Source organism: Nomascus leucogenys, chromosome 1a, assembly GCF_006542625.1.
Source record: "Nomascus leucogenys isolate Asia chromosome 1a, Asia_NLE_v1, whole genome shotgun sequence".
Taxonomy (NCBI): domain Eukaryota; kingdom Metazoa; phylum Chordata; class Mammalia; order Primates; family Hylobatidae; genus Nomascus; species Nomascus leucogenys.
In genome coordinates this window covers 32,000,330-32,022,784 of record NC_044381.1, presented here as the reverse complement: position 1 = coordinate 32,022,784, position 22,455 = coordinate 32,000,330, and the positions used below count along the sequence as shown (strand labels likewise).

Below are 22,455 nucleotides of genomic sequence, written 5' to 3'. Positions count from 1 at the left end.
CTGAAGTCGGGAGTTTGAGACCAGCCTGACCAACATGGAGAAACCCCGTCTCTACTAAAAAAAAAAAAAAAAAAAATACAAAATTAGCCAGGTGTGGTGGTCCACACCTGTAGCCCCAGCAACTCAGGAGGTTGAGGCAGGAGAATCTTGAACCCAGAAGGTAGAGGTTGCAGTGAGCTGAGATCGCACTACTGCACTCCAGCCTGGGCAACAAGAGAGCGAGACTCCTTCTCAAAAAAAAAAAGAGTTAAGCGGAAAATCTTAAACCTTACCATCACTGCTGACTTCCCAGAATACATCTTTCACTCTTGAAAGGTTTTTTTTCCTGTTGTTACACAATTGTAATTGAAAAATCATGTACAGTTAGCTTTCTGAAGAAGGCAGAATGTCTTTTTGTTTTCAATGTTGCAGTTGCTTTAAAGTTTTCTCTTTTGCTTTTTTATACTTTGGTTCATGATGATGTCACTAGAAATAGATTTAAGAATTTTAAGGCCAGGCACAGTGGCTCATGCCTGCAATCCCAGCACTTTGGGAGGCCGAGGAGGGGCAGATCACCTGAGGTCAGGAGTTCGAGACCAGCCTAGCCAGGCTGGAGAAACCCCATCTCTACTAAAAATACAAAAATTAGCTGGGCATGGTGGTGCATGCCTGTAATCCTAGATACCTGGGAGGCCAAGGCAGGAGAATCGCTTGTACCCAGGAGGCAGAGGTTTCAGTGAGCCAAAGTTGTGCCACTGCACTCCAGCCCGGGCAACAAAGCAAGATCTGTCTAAAAATAAATAAATACTTAGGACTGAGTTGGCGATGCGGGCTCTTTTTTGGTTCCATATGAACTTTAAAGTAGTTTTTTCCAATTCTGTGAAGAAAGTCACTGGTAGCTTGATGGGGATGGCATTGAATCTATAAATTACCTTGGGCAGTATGGCCATTTTCATGATATTGATTCTTCCAATCCATGAGCATGGAATGTTCTTCCATTTGTTTGTATCCTCTTTTATTTCATTGAGCAGTGGTTTGTAGTTCTCCTTGAAGAGGTCTTTCACATCCCTTGTAAGTTGGATTCCTAGGTATTTTATTCTCTTTGAAGCAATGGTGAATGGGAGTTCACTCATGATTTGGCTCTCTGTTTGTCTGTGATCGGTGTACAAGAATGCTTGTGATTTTTGTACATTGATTTTGTATCCTGAGACTTTGCTGAAGTTGCTAATCAGCTTAAGGAAATTATGGGCTGAGACAATGGGGTTTTCTAAATATAAAATCATGTCATCTGCAAACAGGGACAATTTGACTTCCTCTTTTCCTAATCGAGTACCCTTTATTTCCTTCTCCTGCCTGATTGCCCTGGCCAGAACTTCCAGCACTATGTTGAATAGGAGTGGTGAGAGAGGGCATCCCTGTCTTGTGCCAGTTTTCAAAGGGAATGCTTCCAGTTTTTGCCCACTCAGTATGATATTGGCTGTGGGTTTGTCATAGATAGCTCTTATTATTTTGAGATAACGTCCCATAAATACCTAATTTATTGAGAATTTTTAGCATGAAGGGTTGTTGAATTTTGTCAAAGGCCTTTTCTGCATCTATTGAGATAATCATGTGGTTTTTGTCTTTGGTTCTGTTTATATGCTGGATTACATTTATTGATTTGCATATGTTGAAACAGCCTTGCATCCCAGGGATGAAGCCCACTTGATCATGGTGTATAAGCTTTTTGATGTGCTGCTGGATTCGGTTTGCCAGTATTTTATTGAGGATTTTTGCATCTAAGCCAAAAGAACAAAGCTGGAGGCATCATGCTACCTGACTTCAAACTATACTACAAGGCTACAGTAACTAAAACAGCATAGTACTGGTACCACAACAGAGACATAGATCAATGGAACAGAACAGAGCCCTCAGAAATAATGCCGCATATCTACAACTATCTGATCTTCGACAAACTTGACAAAAACAAGAAATGGGGAAAGGATTCCCTATTTAATAAATGGTGCTGGGAAAACTGTCTAGCCATATGTAGAAAGCTGAAACTGGATCCCTTCCTTACACTTTATACAAAAATTAATTCAAGATGGATTAAAGACTGAAATGTTAGACCTAAAACCATAAAAACCTTAGAAGAAAACCTAGGCAATACCATTCAGGACATAGGCGTGGGCAAGGACTTCATGTCTAAAACACCAAAAGCAATGGCAACGAAAGCCAAAATTGACAAATGGGATCTAATTAAACGAAAGAGCTTCTGCACAGCAAAAGAAACTACCATCAGAGTGAACAGGCAACCTACAGAATGGGAGAAAATTTTCGCAACCTACTCATCTGACAAAGGGCTAATATCCAGAATCTACAAAGTTACAAGAAAAAAACAAACAACCCCATCAAAAAGTGGGCGAAGGACATGAACAGACACTTCTCAAAAGAAGACATTTATGCAGCCAAAAACACATGAAAAAATGCTCATCATCACTGGCCATCAGAGAAATGCAAAGCAAAACCACAATGAGATACCATCTCACACCAGTTAGAATGGCCATCATTAAAAAGTCAGGAAACAACAGGTGCTGGAGAGGATGTGGAGAAATAGGAACACTTTTACACTGTTGGTGGGACTGTAAAGTAGTTCAACCATTGTGGAAGTCAGTGTGGCGATTCCTCAGGGATCTAGAACTAGAAATACCATTTGACGCAGCCATCCCATTACTGGGTATATACCCAAAGGACTATAAATCATGCTGCTATAAAGACACATGCACACGTATGTTTATTGCGGCACTATTCACAATAGCAAAGACTTGGAACCCACCCGAATGTCCAACAACGATAGACTGGATTAAGAAAATGTGGCACATATACACCATGGAATACTATGCAGCTATAAAAAATGATGAGTTCATGTCCTTTGTAGGGACATGGATGAAACTGGAAACCATCATTCTCAGTAAACTCTCGCAAGGACAAAAAACCAAACACCGCATGTTCTCACTCATAGGTGGGAACTGAACAATGAGAACTCATGGACACAGGAAGGGAAACATCACACTCTGGGGACTGTTGTGGGGTGGGGGGAGGGGCGAAGGACAGCATTAGGAGATATACCTAATGCTAAATGACGAGTTAATGGGTGCAGGAAACCAACATGGCACATGGATACATATGTAACAAACCTGCACATTGTGCACATGTACCCTAAAACCTAAAGTATAATAATAAAAAAAAATTAAAAGAAATAAAATCAAGAAAATAACAATAAATAAATAAATAAATAAAATAATTTTAAGAATTCATTGTTCTCCTTAAATCAGAGGATAGTTTCTAACCAATTCTGAAAGCAGTCTCAGGTTGTTTCTTTCATCCTCATTCTATTCTTTCTCTGGTTACATATTCAATTAAATAGTGTTATTGCTTCTCCTTTGGTAATCAATTTATCTTCACTTCTCTCATAGCTTCAGAATCTGTCTCTCTGAGCTGTATTCTTTTTTAAAAATTTATTTTATAATGCACTCTTACCACCTCATACCCCTCTCAAAATTTACTACTTTTCTCATAAATGTAGCTTTTCTATCATTGAATGTATAATTGAATTTTATATTTTTGTGATTGCATTATTTCCTTTAAAATATTATGTCATTTTGATATTTTATTTCTTCATACACTTCAAACTTAAATATATTGGTCTTGCATACTATTTCTTAATTGTTCACTATCTGCACTCTGTGTACATCTTATGCTTTTTTTCATAGCTTCTTAAGAGAAGCTTTAACACACACACACACGCACACGCACACTCTTACTTATGGTAGGCTATTTCTTCATCTGTTTATTAAGTGTAACAATTAGCTATATGTTTGAGCTTGAACTTTAGGAATCTGTTTGCTGTTCTATTTATTATTGACCTTTATGTTTTAGAATACTACCTGTATTATTATTTGGTGATTTATTAATTTTAAACATTTAATTTGACTTCTTACAGTGGGCAATGAGGACTTGGCTGTCATAGCCAGTGCCATTTTTATCAAACAATCATTAAAAATAATTATATTTTAATTTAGCTTGAATTTACTTTCTGTATTTATGTTATTATGACTTAGTAACTATTGATCTGAGTATCCCTGATTTATAAAATAAGTGTGTTTGTTGTCCTTATACTTTAAATATTATCTTTTAATCACTGTTATTCTGAAATGTCATATCAAAGCATGAGAGATGCTAGAATCCATGAAGAAATGTTTTAAAACAGAGAATTCTACTGAAATCAAGGAAGAACTGAAAGAAGGATGTGGCTTAAAGTGTATGTTCTGTGAAAAAGTGAGATAATGGAGAGGCTGTTGATATAGTAAACAAAACAAAACAAAAAACGCAAATAAAAGAGCTGCCTGTTCTGGTACAGCATCACCATCTGAGTGGGAGAAGGCTGTGTGTCCTGAGCCAGGGCTAATTAATTTGAATCAGCAGTACAATGTGTGAAAATATGGTAAGGAAATGATGCAATGCTTAACTTCAGCATTTTATACTCTTAATAAAAAAAAAAAGACAAAAACTGGCCAGGCACAGTGGCTCACACCTGTAATCCTAGCACTTTGGGAGGCCAAGGCAGGTGGATCACAAGGTCAGGAGATCGAGACCTTCCTGGCTAACACAGTGAAACCCCAACTCTACTAAAAATACAAAAAATTAGCCAGGCGTGGTGGTGGGTGCCTGTAGTCCCAGCTACTCGGGAGGCCGAGGCAAAAGAATGGTATGAACCTGGAAGGGCAGAGTTTGCAGTGAGCGGAGATGGCGCCACTGCACTCCAGCCTGGGTGACAGAGCAAGACTCTGTCTCAAAACAAAACAAAACAAAACAAAAATCTGCTAGAATTATAACTGTATTATGTCTTCCTAACGTGAGAAAATAATACACACAAATATACATACAAATGCAAATATAAACATATATAATCAATATAAGTGACTGTATTATTTGCTTTTAAAAATACGGAAAGGTCAATCAAAAGCAATTTCAGTGAAAAGCTAGAAAATGGATTTTAAAAATCAGAAAACCTTAATAAAGAGAATAAGCTGTGGTATGATTAAAAACAAAGGTTTGTTGTTTTATGACACACAACGACAAATGCTTTTTCTAGCAGGTGGAAGAACTATGTTAAAAGCAGGACATCTCCACTCCTACAGATGAGTTATATGTTAGGCTGAAGTAAGGAGTATGGAAAGCCCAGTTGCTCTACATGATATAAAGCAAGAAGAGCTTAAATTGTTGGAGGGAAGATGGGAACTTGGAGAGAAGAAAGAAAGAGACCAGCAGCATGGAATTTTACACAGGAGAAACAGGGAAGAGATGACTTCTCTCTGAGGCAGAAAGCGGCACAAAAAGGACTCGGGAGCAAAACAATGGCAAAGAGGTAACTTTGCCATTGTTTGCCAAGGAATGTACTATGCACCTCTCACTGTCACCCTTACAGTATTTTTATATAACTTATGATCCTCATTAAATATTGTGTGTGTGTGTGTGTGTGTAAAAATAGAAACTTTGAAAGAAATTCAGCAGGGAGCAGATGTCTATATCGGAGTCAGTGGTTCTGAAACAGTAAAATTTGGCCCCCTGGAGAACATTTGACAATGTCTTGGGGCTCTGTTGGTTGTCACAACAGGGAGATAGAGAGTGCTATGTCATTTAGTTTATGTTTACCAGGGATGACAGTAAATGTTTTACATTCCATTAAAAAGCTTTGCAGAGAGAGAGAGAGAGACAGAGAAAGAAAAAATATCTGTTGCAAAATGTCAATAGTGATGACATGAATAAATTCTGATCCAAATGATTGCATTTAAAGCAAAACTATAATACAGAAAAGCAAGTTATGAGCAAAGGAGGTTTCTGGTATAAGACAACAAGTTAGCAAAAATTCCCGGGAATTCTGCATAAAACTCAAATAACTAAGAGATATCCTCACCTTGCCTCAAAGGATGTGAGTTTACCAAGTTCCAGGGCAGCCATGTCTCCAAGAATATCGGGGTTTCTTCTTTATGAAAAATTAAAAAAAAAGGTTAGTCATACATGTATTAATTTTAGGGCCAAAGAGATAAGGGGACAAAGAATCAACTCCAAAGAGTCTCCTGCTCTTCAACAGCAGTGGGAAGACATGTATGAACTAATGACCTGTCAAATCTCAATAAGGTAGATGGGGATCTGCATGATCTATGGCTTCAGTAAGCAAGGAATTACTTCTACCACTAGCATGCTGAGTGTCCAAGATATAGGACTGCCATGCTTTAAAGAGCAGTTTCCTGATGACACAAAATATTCACCTGGACATAGAACCTCAGTCTCAGCCTGGGGGTGAGCACTGTCCCCAGATGGCTTGGATTCTAGGATCTCTGAAGCTCATCACAAGTACAGATTCAGTGTGGTTCTGAGAGTTTCTTAGTGCTGAGTGCGAACAGGAAGAGCACAGGTAGCTCCCTTGAAAAGATAAGGAAATTTTAATGTTTTCAGTCTGTTGGGGAAGAAGAGGGTGAGGGACAAAACAACCAACTATGAATAGTTAAATCAGTACCAGCCACCAGGCTAACCCAGTGTCCAGGTAAGCGTAAAGCTGTATATCTATATATAACTGTATATATATAAAGCTATATATAACTGTATATCTATAAAGCTATATATAACTGTATATATCTATACAGTTAAAAGCTGATAGGATGGACTGTAGGGATCCTGAAGCTTCTGGGCACATACAAGAATTAATTAAGCGGGACTTAGGCCGAGTTTTCCAGCAGACACAAAGTCAGTTCAAGGAGGATATCCAGGCCCAAAAGGAGTATTAGATGGAATTCCTGAGTCTATCCCTCCTCTCTAGGTGAAGGTAAGGGGAAAATGCAGCTTCACACATCAAATAGACTCTGAAGGCCAGAGTAATGCTGGCAGGGATACATATACTAGAAATCATGAGAGTGATCATAGTAAAGCTGTCAGATTCTGTGATTGGTCAGTCTGTCCGATTTATTTGCCTTCTAGGGAACTTCTGTCTGGAGCCAAAATACTCAGGCTTGAACCAAGGAAGCCCGGCTCCTCAGGCTACTTGCTATATTAAGCAAGGCTTTTTTGGGGGGTATATTTTTGAAGGCAGCTGGAACTTCATCTTTCATCCCTTCTAAGAAAGAAAATCTTCAGAAAATCTGCATATACTTGGACATTATCTAATAACCCTGATCCCCGATGCTGTCAATTCTCTGTAGAGGATGGTCTCTATTTTTTTAATTTTTTTCTTTTATTTATTTATTTATTGAGATGGAGTCTCTATCTGTTGCCCAGGATGGAGTGCAGTGGCGCCATCTCAGCTCACTGCAAGCTCCGCCTCCCGGGTTCACGCCATTCTCCTGCCTCAGCCTCCTGAATAGCTGGGACTACAGGTACCTGCCACCACGCCCGGCTAATTTTTTTGTATTTTTAGTAGAGACAGGGTTCACCATGTTAGCCAGGATGGTCTTGATCTCCTGACCTGGCGATCAGCCCGCCTCGGCCTCTCAAAGTGTTGGGATTATGGGCATGAGCCACTGCACCAGGTCTATTTTTTTAACTTTATTTTTATAAATTGGTAACATTTACTCATTTTTATTCCTTTAAATGGACAACATTGTATGTATTTACCATGTAAAAGTTGTTTTGAAGCATTTATACATTGTGGAATGATGAAATCTAGCCAATCAACTTATGCATGACCTCACATAGTTATCATTTTTGTCATGAGAACTCTTCACATCCACTCTCACAGCATTTTTCAAGAATATACTCTATTATTAACTGTAATCACCATGTTGTATAATAGATCTCTTGAACAATGGGGAGTCCTTGAAAGAATTTAATAAGGGGGTTGCTTTGATCCACCTTTGGTTTCAGAAAATTCACCTCCACAGAGCATTATGGACAATATATCCCTAAAGACTAACTCTAAATGCATGGAGACCTCTAGACTCTAGACAGACTATAGACGTTTATTTAAAACCGAAGTTATGTTGTTGCAAATGACAGGATCTCATTCTTTTTTATGGCTGAATAGTACTCCATTATGTATAAGTACCACATTTTCTTTATGTCCAGAAAAAAAATCACTAGAAGTAGAGATACAGAAAAATGGCAAAATGAATAGGTATGAAATTCCAGTTACATGTTGCTGAATAAATTTTTAAAGGCTCTAAGTCTAAATATTATAAAACAAAATCATGTTATCATGCTTAAAACCACTGTGGATTAGATAATTCAGAAAAAGGCACAGTGGAGATGGGTCCTTATATTTCCACAACATCTGGTGTACCTCATAAGTCTAGGACTGGAATAAGCAAAGCTTCATGACCCACATCATGGTCTAAAACTATCACACATATAAACGAAAGAATATAACTTAATGTGACATTTCAATGTAATACAATTTCAAAAAAAAAACACTTTGTGTTCTTAATTTAGTTATTTACTAAATAATTGCTGATGGATCAATTGTAACCATTCAATAGCTACTTAATTTAGCAGTTGTTATTTTCATAAATACCTTTAATTTCCCCAGAATTATTGCAGCATTCTAAAAGAATGCTAAGATTATAACTATACATATATACATGAGACATTGATCAGATTTGTCTTTGGAACATGGAAGTTAAAATATTTGGCATATTTTAAAATATACAATTTGATCAATTCTATAGATGCACAGAATTAGAATACAGAATTTTAATATTTTCGATTAATATGTGACAGTAGATAATATCAGATGGGGTTAAAATTAGTGCTTAGCTGCTTGAGAATAACATTTTTTTCCTGATTTTTCATGGCACTTAACAATAGAAAATAATCTATTTTTTTAGGATTGAAATTTTTACTGAACAAATTCTTGATTAGAGTAATTCAGGCATTGATGAATAAATTTGACATTAAGATACTCTTAGGAACAAATGTTGAAGCTTTGTGCAAGTGTAATAGGGTTATGTGAGCCAACCAACTTCTAAATAATTAAAGCAGCATTCACAGCTTTCTAAAAATATAGGTATCCAGTCACCCAGGAGATTAGCCTATAGCTGACAGCCTGTCTGACACGCTATGGTTATTAATGGTACTAATAAAATTGAAGCTAGCCAGCTCTCTTGCAAAGGGGTTGATGGGGAAATGCAACCGAGCATGATCCTTCTTTTAACAAAGAGAAGGATTTCCCATGTTTTGCTTATTTTCTGACTTCTGGTCTGAAAAGTTGTAGTTACTTTTATTTGGTGCTGGCAGATGATTCTTATTATTATCACAGAGCATTAGCCACATAAAAAACTGAAGGGTTTCTTCTAAAATATTTGCTGTTGTTTCTTTTAAGGTTCAAAGAATATGTTCCTTTGAAATAATATCAGTCCAAACTCAACCAACCGCATACACAAACCTGCATGTGTGTGCACTCACACATACTAATTAAAGAATTAGAAGCTGTGACTTGATCTGTGTCCAGAATAATGTGAACCTAAAATATTCAGAAAGAAATAGAAGCTTTTCTTTTTCTTTTAGGCATTTTCAATATCCCTTAAGTTCAAAAATCTTTGTGGCTTTTTATTCAATTAGCCAAGACATCATCAGGAGTAACTTATTTTTCAAATTTTCTTTTCACTATCATCCAGAAAACTCTGGTGATGCACAAATAAATGACTTCTAGAATTAGCTATGGGAATTGAGGTAAGTTACTTAACATTTGTGAGCTTTCGTTTCTCAATTGCAACTGCAGGATTGTTTATCCACCCAGTAAGGTTGTTGTGAGGATTGTATAAACAAGACTAGACATATAGAAAGTGCATATTTATGGCAACACATTTCAAAACTACATTGCCTTTCTGTTTTAGACCTTAAGAGAAAAAGACTTTTGGGTATTAGAGGAAACAGAAATAAACACACTAAACCCAGACTACACAAACCAATTTTATATTAGCCACATACGTGTCTACAATACTAATGTCTTCCAGGGCAGGAAAACGTGTTTGAGCAGTCATATCAATGTAGCCTCAGACCTCCAGCAACACTTACTCTTAAACAGTCATACCTGATTTAGTTCCTCTACTGACACCAATCTCTAAACATGAAAGTAGAACCAAAATCAATTCTTTACGAAGGAGAAAAGTTCTTTGTAAATTCAGACTTCAAAACATTTTTCTATAATCTTGTATACATCATGAATCCCTGAATAGATTAGAGTTTGGATTAAAGTTATACAAAATTAGAGAAAAAACAAATTTCTGAGCTGAACTCCTTACACAAACTTTTAATTATCAGACATGCAGACAAGTTTTGGACAAAAATAAACCTGTCAGCTAAAACAATTACATATATCTATGGAAAAAGAGTATAAAACATATTGATTTCCTTTAGCTATTTTAAAGGTAGTCCAGGAAGAATCAAGAAGGATATAGAAGATGTCAACAGTTCTATAAATCAACTTTGCCTGAGTGAATATTTATAGAACTTAAACCAAGAACTTTAAAACACATATTCTTTTTACATGCTAAGTAATATTAACCAATATTGACCAAATCATAAAATAAATTTCCACATATTTCCAAAAATTGAAATTATGTAGCCTGATGTATGACCACAATGGAGATAAGTTAGGTGTCAATAGCATTAGGAAAGCTAAAAAATCTCCAATATTCGAGAATTAAAAAAATAAAAAAAAACTTCTAAATAACCCGTAAGACAAAAAATGTAAAAGGAAATAAGAAAATATTTTAAATTAAGTGACAAAAAATTTAACATATTAATATTGGTAAAATTCAGTTACAGCAGAACTATGAGAGAATATTAGATTTAAAAGCTTGTATAAGAAAAGAGATATGTTTAATAACAGTGATTTATGTTTCAACTGCAAGACACTAGAAAAGATGGCCAAAGTATGGAAAGTAAGTAGAAGAAATAATGTAATAGACATAAGAAATCAATGAAATAGTAAAAGGCAACAAAAATTTGAAATGTCAGGATTTAGTTATTGGAAAAAAGATATTAAACTTGATAAGTCTACATCAAGACTCATCAAGAGAATAGAGAAAAACTAAAAACTGACAATATTTGGAATGAAAGAGAGAATACCACTATGGTTCCTAGAGACATCAAAATAGTACTAAACATCAAAACATTGACTAAAGAAGAAACACAATGTCTGTTTCTGTCTCTCTCTCTCTCTCTCTGTGTGTGTGTGTGTGTGTGTGTGTACAGAGTATTCTTTTACAAAATTACCACCACAGGAAAAAAAAATGCACAGATCGCTGTACTGGTAATTACAAAATATTTACAAAAAAGTACATATTTATATTTAAATTGGCAGATACACAGTCCAATGAAACAGAACAGAGAGCCCAGAAATAAACTCTTGCATATACAGTCAACTTACCTTCCACTAGGAAGCCAAGAATACACAATGGGGAAAGAATAGTCTCATCAGCAAACACTGGTGGAGAAAACTGAATGCCTACAGGCAAAAGGGTGAAATTGGACACTTATACCATACACAAAAAATCAACTCAAATATGGATTAAAAACTTAAATGTAAGACATAAAATTGTAAAATTCCTAGAAGAAAACATGAGAAAAATGCTACTCTACATTGGCCTTTGCAACAGTTTCTTGAACATGATAACAAAAGCACAGGCAACTACAGCAAAAATGCCTGTGTAATTACATGAAACCAAAATGCTTTTGCACAGAAAAGGAATCAACACAGTAAACAGACAACCTATGAAGGAAGAGAAAATATATGCAAGCCAAAAAACGAGTTAATATCTAAAATACAAAAGGGACTCCTATAACTGAGTAGGAAAAATATCATAATTTAAAACTAGGTAAAGGATTTAAATAGATGCTTCTCTAAGGAAAGCATACGAATGACCAACAGGTATGTAAAAAGGGTTTCCACATTACTAATCATCAGGAAAATTTAAATCAAAACCACAATGAGATGTCAACTCATAGCTGTTAACTATTGTAAAAAAAATGTTGCTGAGGATATAAAGGAAATCCTCGTACTGTTTGTGGAAGTGTAAATTGGTTCAGCCACTACGGAAACAGTATGCAGAGTCTTCAAAAAATTGAAAATAGAGCTACTATATGATCCAGAGATTCTACTTCTGTATATATATATATGATTTAATTTCATTTTGAAGATACATATCTTGAAGAGATATCTGCTCCTATGTTCACTGCAGTATTATATACAATAGCCAAAACATGGAAGCAACCTAAATGTCCATTGATGGATAAAAGGGAAAAGAAAATGTGCTATTTACATAAATGGCACATTATTCAATTCTTTAAAATACAGAAATACTATCATTTGTGACAATATGGATGAATCTGAATGACATTTTACAACTGAAGAAAGTCAGGATAAGAAGGACAATTACTACATGATTCTACTTACATGAGGAATCTAAAACAGTCAAACCCATAGAAGCAGAGAGTAAAATAGCAGGTGCAAGAAGGTGAGGGGAGGGGAAAACAGGTAGGTGTTGATCAAAAAGTGCAAAACTTCAATTACACAAGGTGAATAAAACCTAGAAATCTACTGTAGATAATAGTCCCTATATTTAACAGTACTGTATCATATACTTAAACATTTGGTAAGAGATTAAATCTTATGTTGTATTCTTATCACAAAAATAATAAAAAAGAGTGAGAGGAAATTTTTGGAAGTGATAGATACATTCGTGAAATTGATTGTGGTGATGATTTCACAGATGTATACTTATTTCTAAAGTCATCATTTGTATACATTAAATATGTACAGCTTTTTGTATGTCAATCATATCTCAGCAATTTTTTCAAAGAAGATATTCAATAAGCAAAAATATGAATAAAAGTGTTCTCAATCTCAATAGTCTACCAGGTATTAATATATTTTTACTAACAAGTCAATTTAGCAAGGTCATTGAATACATAGTGACTATACAAAAATGATTTTATTCCATGCACTTGCTACAAACAATTAGAAAATTAATTCTTACATATTATTTACAATAGCATAAAAATCGAATTTCTATGAATATATTTAATGTTCAATGTCTCTACATTGAAAACTCCAAACTAGAACTGAGAAAAATTAAAGGGCCAAATAAATGAAAGGGGTTGTCATTTTCATGGATTGGAAGACCCAAGATTATTAAGATGTCAGTTATTTCCAAATCTATGTGTTTAATTGATAAAGTCCCAATCAAAGTATAAGCAAATGAACACTATCTCAAACAGATAACCAAGCTTAATATCTTCATGTTGATAGTCACGTTGGTAACATTTACCCCTGATACAATGTGATAAGAATGGCAATTCACCTCTGTAGTCATCCTCCAAATAACTCATAATCCTAGTTTAACCATTAAAAAAATAAGACAGTCAAACTGAGGACCATTCTCCAAACTGTCTAAACCATATCCCTTAAAACTGTCAAGGTCATCAAAAGCAAGTGAAGCCTAAGAAACTGTCATGAAACAAAGGATATTAAAGAGACATAGTAACTAAATATAATGTGGGATCCTGGATGAGATCATGGAACAGAAAAAAGACACTGGGTAAAAACTAGTGAAATCTGAATAAACTGTGATTTAATTAATAATACATTATATTAATCTTGATTCCTTAGTGGTGACAATGAACCATAGCAATGTAATACGTTAACAATAGCAGAAACTGGGTAAGGGTATATGGGAACTCTCTGTAATATCTCTGCATTTTTCGTGTAAATCCAAAAATACCCTAAAATTTTTAAAATGTATTAAAAACAAAACATGTTGGACTAGAAGATTGTAGAATATCTCAAAATTGTGTCCACTTAGTAGCATGTAATAATAATGAGAAACCACTTTATCAGACAATTTAGAGTTGCAATTCCTAGAATGAGTTTGTCATGATTGTTCAGAAAATAGAAACCAGTTTTCTACTTTATACAATTTTTACTCTGAAAATAATTTTAGAATAACCATAAAAGACTTTCTAAGTATTGTAATAGTACATTAGTGTAAGATTATCATGTATCCTTTATGGCATTGTTCATCAGAAAATCTGAGATTGCTTTGGTAAATGTAAAGTATTACCTTTATTTTACTATTATACAATTTGAATTTCATTCTAACTGGGAAGATATCAAATAATTTAATCATTTTTTTCTTAATATTTCATTATTTTGAATACATCTATGAAGGCCCTGAACATTGTAATACTTTCAATACTTTCCATTTCAAAGATCAAATTAGTACTAGTGGAAACAGAGATAAATCAAGAATTAACTGAGAGCCTCTAGAAGGGTCTGATTTCTGAAGTTTCAGGTAACATATTGAGAGCAAGGGCTCCACAGTAAGCAGTTTCTATTGGGCCATATATTCCCCAACATTTCTTTTGACCCCACTGTTTGTAATCTACTCACTGGGTGAAGGAGATTCTATGGAAAAGCGTAAAAGCTTGATACGTCCCTCTCTCCTCCACACGCTGCAATATTTAATTATAAGAAGATATGTCTTTTATTCCTTAAGATGAGCCCTCTATTAATCATTTTCCAGAGAGCTCAGCAATAAACTTCTTGGATTTAGCAAAATACATTAAAATAAAGGCATCCTTTTAAGTGTTTGTGTAACTAATATCGTTAAATGAATTATTTAAGGTTGAATTTATCACATCTAGCTCATTAAAGATGCTCCTTAAAAGATACACATTATTTCTACTTCACATATTTTTTGTTTTGATGTTTGTTTCCAGTAACAATATAAACTGAAATCAGTATCCTTATGACCTCTGTCACTCCACATACTAACTCAGATTTTGAAATATGCCCATATGGATATAAATGAATAACTGAATACATAAATGAATGAAGGAGAAGGGATAGATCCTCCCTGAAAAGTATGTACAATTAATAAAGGTAGAAGGAATTAGGGAAAAGAAAGTCATCATTAGAAAATCACAACAATAACCACTGTAGGCAAAATCCATTGATGAACAGAGAGGATATTTATAATGTCTCAAAGTATCTTCACAAAATATTTATTAATTCTAAAGGAAAATGCGGTACCTTTATGGTAGAGAATGCTGGTAGATACCATCCTAAATAACATTTATATCACCAATAATAAAACATGAAAATCGTAATTCCTGACATAATACATTACATTGGGTATATCACTTCTACCATATTTTTGTCAAAAGTGCATGATCTCAATTTAATGAGAAAACATCAGATAAACCAAAATTCACAGATATTTAACAAAAAAATTACTAGTATTATTAAGAAATAGCAAAGTCATGAAAAACAAGAAAAGACTTGAGGAACCGTCATTTGGAGGACACCGAAGTGACATGAGTAAATCCTATGAGGAATTCTGCATTGGATCCTAGGACAGACACACAATACTGTAAAAGAAAAGCTGGTGGTATCTGAGCTAATTGCATAATTACTTGATAGTACTGTGCCAACATTAATTTCTTAGTTGTGACTATTGCAGTAGTCATGAAGAGGTTAATGTCAGAGAAAGCTGGGTGAAGGCTGCATGTGAGCATTCTATTCTTTTCATAACTTTTTTTAGTAGAAAGACTGATTTAATTAATAATTAAAAAGGGCTTAACACTGTTTTTCCAATTATTTCATTTACTACAATTTGTGCTGAGCTTTACTTTTTTCTTTTTTTATTATACTTTAAGTTTTACTTTTTAATAACATTTTTAAAGATTTAAAATTATTTCAAAATTAAAAGTTAAAAAACAAGCAATTGATTCTTTTATAATATGCTCTAAGTTGAACACATTGCAAAACAAACTATTAGCAATATAGTTGCAACTAATTATTAAATTCTCAAGGACTACAAAATGAAAATTAGAATTGTGTTTACGAAGTACTTCGATCAGAATCAGATTACAATGGAAAAGAGATGCTTCTTGATTCAGATGATACACATATCCTTTCACTCAACATAATCATATATACCCAACCATGTTTGCATTATTTTAAAATCTAATATATAATAAATATTCTATTTACACAAATTTAAACAATTAGCTAGACAATATTTATCAATTTGAATATGATACTCCATGATAACATTGATGTACCTCATACTCATTGAAAGCAATTCTACCTATACAAAGAGGTTATCTAAGCCTCAAGCAAATTATAGTTGGGTATAAAGAATATATTGATTGTTTATATAATAAAATAATAGAATGGGATATCAGGGGATTATGATCCTAGGGAATCCAAAAGGAGATAAAAAGTAGATCAAAGTGTTGGAATTGAAAGTGGAATAAAAATAAATTAATGTTAATTATAGATTAACATATGTTAGACTAAATCTAGAAAATTATACTAATATATTTTTGTTCCTTACAACTATATGGAGTAGGTTTTATCATTATCCCAATTCTGTACATATGAAACCTGCGGTACAACGAGGCTAAGTAAATCAGGTGTTATGGGTTGAATAGTGCCTCCAAAAAGCTATATCTAAGACCTAACCCTTGGTACCTGTGAATGTGACTTTATTTGGTATTGCCTAGGTTTTCTTCTAGGGTTTTTATGGTTTTAGGTCTAACATTTAAGTCTTTAATCCATCTTGAATTAATTTTTGTATGAGGTGTAAGGAAGGGATCCAGTTTCAGCTTTCTACATATGGTTAGCCAGTTCTCCCAGCACCATTTATTAAATAGGGAATCCTTTCCCCATTGCTTGTTTTTATGTGGTTTGTCAAAGATCAGATAGTTGTAGATATGTGGCATTATTTCTGAGGGCCATCAAGTACAGAACCAGAAGATGATGACGAAGTATATGAGAATGAAGATTTATTAAATGAAATAAAACAACTTAAAGAGAAAATAAAGACAAAAGATGAAAAGATCCAACAATTAGAGAACTTCAGCTTGCAATTCAGTATAACAGCCACCAAAAATCTAAAGAGGAAAAATGCACACATACTGATAAATATACCAAAATGCCCTGGAGACAAATTCCTCCTCAAGTGCTACAGCCTTCCAGCAGCCTTCCCAGACCAACAGACTACACCAAGAGAGAATGAATATAGCCCCAACAGGTGGAGGTCCCCAGCGAAGGTGCAATCCAAGACAGGCATCAGGGCTTTGCATATCTGGATGAAAGCTTTACATATGACTTGCAACAAGAAAGCAACTATGGTTTGGAAGACCAGCCTTTGGCATCAAGCCCACATTAACAACGGATGTGGCTAAGAGTACATTTTCTGAAGGAAACTTAAACATGACTGTAAATGCTCAAGAGCCTTATCATTTGGCAAATAATAAAATTAGTGACATGCAGTTTGTACCTACTTTCCTTCAGACACCTCTCCAGTCTAGTACAGTAGACCAGGCTAAGAGAGTTAGAAGTATACATGTCACCTCATGTCCCTGCAGCTTTTAAAGCCGTCCATCTTGATTCTGTGATACCTGCTCCAGTTTCTGAATCATCTCCAAGCAGGACTCCCGCTTGTAAGAAGTCTTTGATAATCACAGCATGTAATTCAGCAAAACCTCAGTCAACATCAAGTAAGAAAAAAAAATCGTACAACTAATCGGAATCTGAAAGCGTCTAAGCTCTGCCACCCTTCAGGTTCTTTCAAACAAAAACAAATAACCTCCAACTAGAGCCTCAAAACTTCTAAGCCAAACAAGCAACTCAAAACCACTAAGACAAAGAAAATAAATCATGTAGAATCCAAATAGCAATTTACATTTTGGGGATTCTTTGGCCTCTAATCATTATTCTAGTCTTCTTAAACCAAAGATATATTAAGTACATAGCTGTCACCTGCCAATTTGTTTTTTAAAAATCAATCTGCTCTGTAATAGTTTTACATGCTGTTTGCTAATGTAGTGCAGGCTCTATTGAAAACCTGGAAATTTTAAAATTAAAATGTGAAAACTTCTACTAGTTTGACTCTTCCATATCCTGGTTCCAAATAAATGTCATTTGAGCATACTTATCTCGAATAAACACAAATGTTTGCTTACCCATTTCGGAGGCCTGCCAAAGGCTCTAATCATGTTATTTATCCCCCTGTACTTTGGAAAATTCATAATATTATGCTTAGCAGGCAAGAAGTGTGCTTTCCTGGTTTAATCTTGTTAGAATCTCTATTTATCGTGGTTATTAGAACCTCACTCCTTTTCACTCGTATCCCGTGTGAATATGGATATTATTTTAAATAAAGACACAGTAATTAATGGAAGTTCGTAGTCTGTAAATAGAGTTCTGGCCAATGCTTTATATATTTAAAAGGTCTATACAAAAACTTTGTGATGAATAAAGGAGATTAGGCTTCTAATAAATAAACAAATATTTTAATATTTGCATTATTTAAATAGATTTTAACCTTTAATGTTTCCCATCCCTTGAATTTTTTGAGTTTAGGTAATTTCAGTAAAAATTCTCAGGCAAGATACACAGTTTAAAGCTTTTTGAGGTTGCCATATAATGTGGAAAATTCTATCCTTAAATGATAATTTACAAAGACAATTATTTCACTAAATGAGAATGTTTTAATTTATGAATTTTGAGAAATTTTAACTGGGTAGCAAAAAAATAGGTAATATGAAAGTAAATAGAAATATTTTTATACAGTTCATGGTTTTTTGTTTGTAGTAAGTTTTAAATTTCAAAAATATTTTGCTGAGGTAAAACTGGTATATAATAAGCTACACATATTAAAATGTACAATTTAATAATTTTGAATTTTGACATATATATGTGTGTTATATATACACACACACACACAGCTGGTCCTCTGTGTCTGTGGTTCCACGTCAAAATTTCAACCAAATTCAAATTAAATATATTCAAAATAATAGTAGTATATACAGTTTATGTTCTAATAAACAGAGATAGATATTGTTGAAAATATTTTTAATATTTTTAGAATATTTAGATATGGTTTGGCTTTTTTCCCCAGCCAAATCACATCTTGATTTGTAATCCCCATAATTCCCAATTGTCAAGGGTGGGACCTGGTGGGAAGTAATTGGATCATGAGATGTTTCCCCCATGCTGTTCTCATGATAGTGAGTACTCACAAGACCTGATGGTTTTATAAGTGTTCGACAGTTCATGCTATACACTCTCTCTCACCTGCCACCATATAAGACATGCCTGCTTCCCCTTCCGCCATGATTATACATTTTCTGAGGCCTCTCCAGCCATGCAGAACTGTGAGTCAATTAAACTGTTCTGTCTTTGTAAATTATGCAGTCTCAGGCAATTCTTGATAGCAGTGTCAGAATGGACTAATACAACTGGTTTTAGATTATTTCAGATCTCAGTATCAATAATTCAATTAGATCATCACTGAATTAGTTTAGCAAATATTCTTGTACAAATACACTATAGTGTTGCAAAATTAGCATTTGCAATTGATCATTAACCATCATCTCTGTTCAAATAATCCAATTATATATTAGCAAACACAATTAAAAATAAAAAACACATTTTACAATTTTATCAAAACAAAATACTTAGGAAAAAATTTAACAAAAAAATACAAGATTACAATAAAAAATAAGAAGAATTCATAAGTAAAATTTAAAAAACTAAGTAAATGAAGAGGCATACTGTGTTCATAAATTTTATCATTTGATATTCAATATGTCTATATTCTCCAAAAGGATTTTTATAATTATACAAGGTCTCAATCAAATCTCAGTAGCAATTTTGTAAAAATTGATTATTCTAAAAATATAAAAGTTGGAAAGGCCTAATATAGTGAAAACAATTTTGTAAAATAAGGAAGTTGAAGCACTTAACACTATATGGTTTTGAGACTTAATTTAGACTGAGACCATCATATAATTCATCAAAAATATTTTAAATAAATAATTACTCAAAATAATTACCAGGCACAGGTACTTTATCAATAAATTGGATTACAAAATTTGATCTTAAGACCATGAGTAATGTCTATTCTTTTAAATGCTGTCTGCTTACTAATGAAAAAAATGACAACAAAATTAGAACCAACTTAATGAATAAATATTCAATTATGAAATATCCAGAAGAACAAGGATAATCATGAAAATCTAATAAAATAAAATAGAATAACATAAATAAGAAATCTTTAGGTAGTTGTAGTTACTTTTTTTATCTGTATTTTGTATATATACAGTACCATATATTGCTTCAGTAAGAATTTACCAAATGCCTATTGAGCTGATCACCAGAAACTGAATTGAATGAAAGCCTTCATCAAATACTTACTGAATGCCAGGCACTGGGTTGAATGCTCAGATTCAAACATGAATAAAGCTGGGTGTGGTGGCTCATGCCTGTAATCCCAGCACTTTGGCAAGCCAAGGCGGGTGGATCACTTGAGGTCAGGAGTTCAAGACCAGCCTGGCCAACATGATGAAACCCCATCTCTAATAAAAATACAAAAATTAGCCAGGCGTGGTGGCGGGCACCTGTAATCCCAGCCACTACGGAGGCTGAGGCAGGAGAATCACTTGAACTCAGGAGGCTGAGGTTGCAGTGACCCAAGATCGTGCCATTGCACTCCAGCCTGGGCAACAAGAGCGAAACTCCATCACAAACAAACAAACAAACAACAACAACAAAAAAACGAATAAGATGCACAGTCAATTTAGTTGTAGTGCATAATGGTGGGGGTAAAATAAGGGAGGAAACAAAAATAGAATTGTGTTTTTTATTTTATAGAAAGTACAGGCTTGTCTTGGGCCAAAACATAGGCCAAGGCTGAGAATAAAGAGAGGAAACGATTTCCTCTGTTTCGTGAGTCATGAAAGAACAAATTGTACTCTGGTTCTATTAAAGGCATGTATTCATAAGTAGAGCATCTTCTGTTTTTGCTACTCTAGGATTATAGGAGTATTATGAGTAAAACCTCTATGTTTAAACACATTCCAAAACCTGTTAATCAAAGCTGTAAAGTTACCCTCGGTCTGTTTAGCATGAGTTTTCATGGCTTCCTAGAAACCCTGAAGTGGGTTTTCTTTTTTCCGTATTCTCAGAAACCACGGTCAGATTCAAGAAAACGTGATTCTTGGACACTAAATGCTCCCCTGTCCTGGAAGACAGGCACTGTTTATGTTAGATTAGATCCTTCAAACCTAGTTCATCACAGTGTACAGATATTAACAGATAACCTGGCAGAGAAAAGTATGATAGAACAGAGAGACTGAAGCATCATCCAACAGTTAGGAAAAGTATGAACCAGTGAAAATGAGCCTATTCAACATACTGAACATACTTGAATAGAATCAATTTATCAAATTGTGCCTGTATTTATCCTAGGATTAGTTATCTCAGCCCATGTATTACAAGATTGTATAAACAAAGGGATTAATCTATGTCCTTAGAAAATTTGATACATTCCTAATGTCATTGCAAAATCACTATCTTCTTATTTGTGATATAAAAGTAAACGGAAGGTAGTTATCTTCTATCATGCAATATTTGTCAACAGTAGCCCAATTATTTATTTAATACTTAGCTCCTTATTTTAATTTATACATGTGAGTAGTTACATATGAGTTTAAATACATTTATTTTCTTAATCACTGGTATTATTTTTTACTATTAAGTCTCACTCAACAATATTTTTTATTATTTACAGTGAAATATTAGTCTCCATTTTAAGTGTACATTTTACCCAAACCAATAATACCAGAACATTGAAGAAATGTTGTATGTCATCTCTTGAGGCTTTTAAAAAGTATCCTTATTGACAGAGTCATGCTCTATAGCAAAAATAAAACATTACAATTAAATTAATTTAGCATGTTTGAACTCAGTATAAATAATAATTAAGCATTTCTAAGGAATTATTTTATTAAACATTATTTCACTAAACAATGGCTATCTGCACATAACAGTTTAGTCTTTTTGCTTTTTTTTTTAACTTTTATTTTAGGTTCCAGGGTACACGTGCAGCTTTGTTATGCAGGAAAACTGTGTGTCGTGAGGGTTGGTACACAGATTATTTAATCACCCACGTAATAATTATACTAGCTGATAGGTAGTTTTTTGACCCTCTCCCTCCTCATACCCTCCACCCACAAGTAGGCTCTGATCTCCTTTGTGCCCTTCTTTGTGTTCATATGTTCCTGTTGCTTAGTTCTCACTTATAAGTGAGAATACATGGTATTTGTTTTTTTGTTCCTGCGTTAGTTTGCTTAGGATAATGGCCTCCAGCTCCATCCATTTTGCTGCCAAAAACATAATCTTGTTCTGTTTATGGCTGCATAGTATACGGTGGTGGATATGCACTACATTTTCTTTATCCAGTCTACCGTTCATGTGCATTTAGGTTGATTTCATGTTTTTGCTATTATGAATGGTGCTGCAATAAACATACATGTGCATGTATCTTTATGGCAGAATGATTTATATTCCTTTGAATATGTACCCAATAATGGAATTGCTAGGTTGAATGCTAACTCTGTTTTAAGTTCTTTGGGGAATCACCGTTC

At 34.2% G+C, this 22,455-nt stretch overlaps 1 pseudogene; it reads left to right on the top strand.

The window, feature by feature from the left end:
* Window positions 1-6,680: 6,680 nt before the first annotated feature.
* On the top strand, window positions 6,681-17,770 carry LOC100607911 (annotated as a pseudogene).
* The last annotated feature ends 4,685 nt before the right edge of the window (window positions 17,771-22,455 follow it).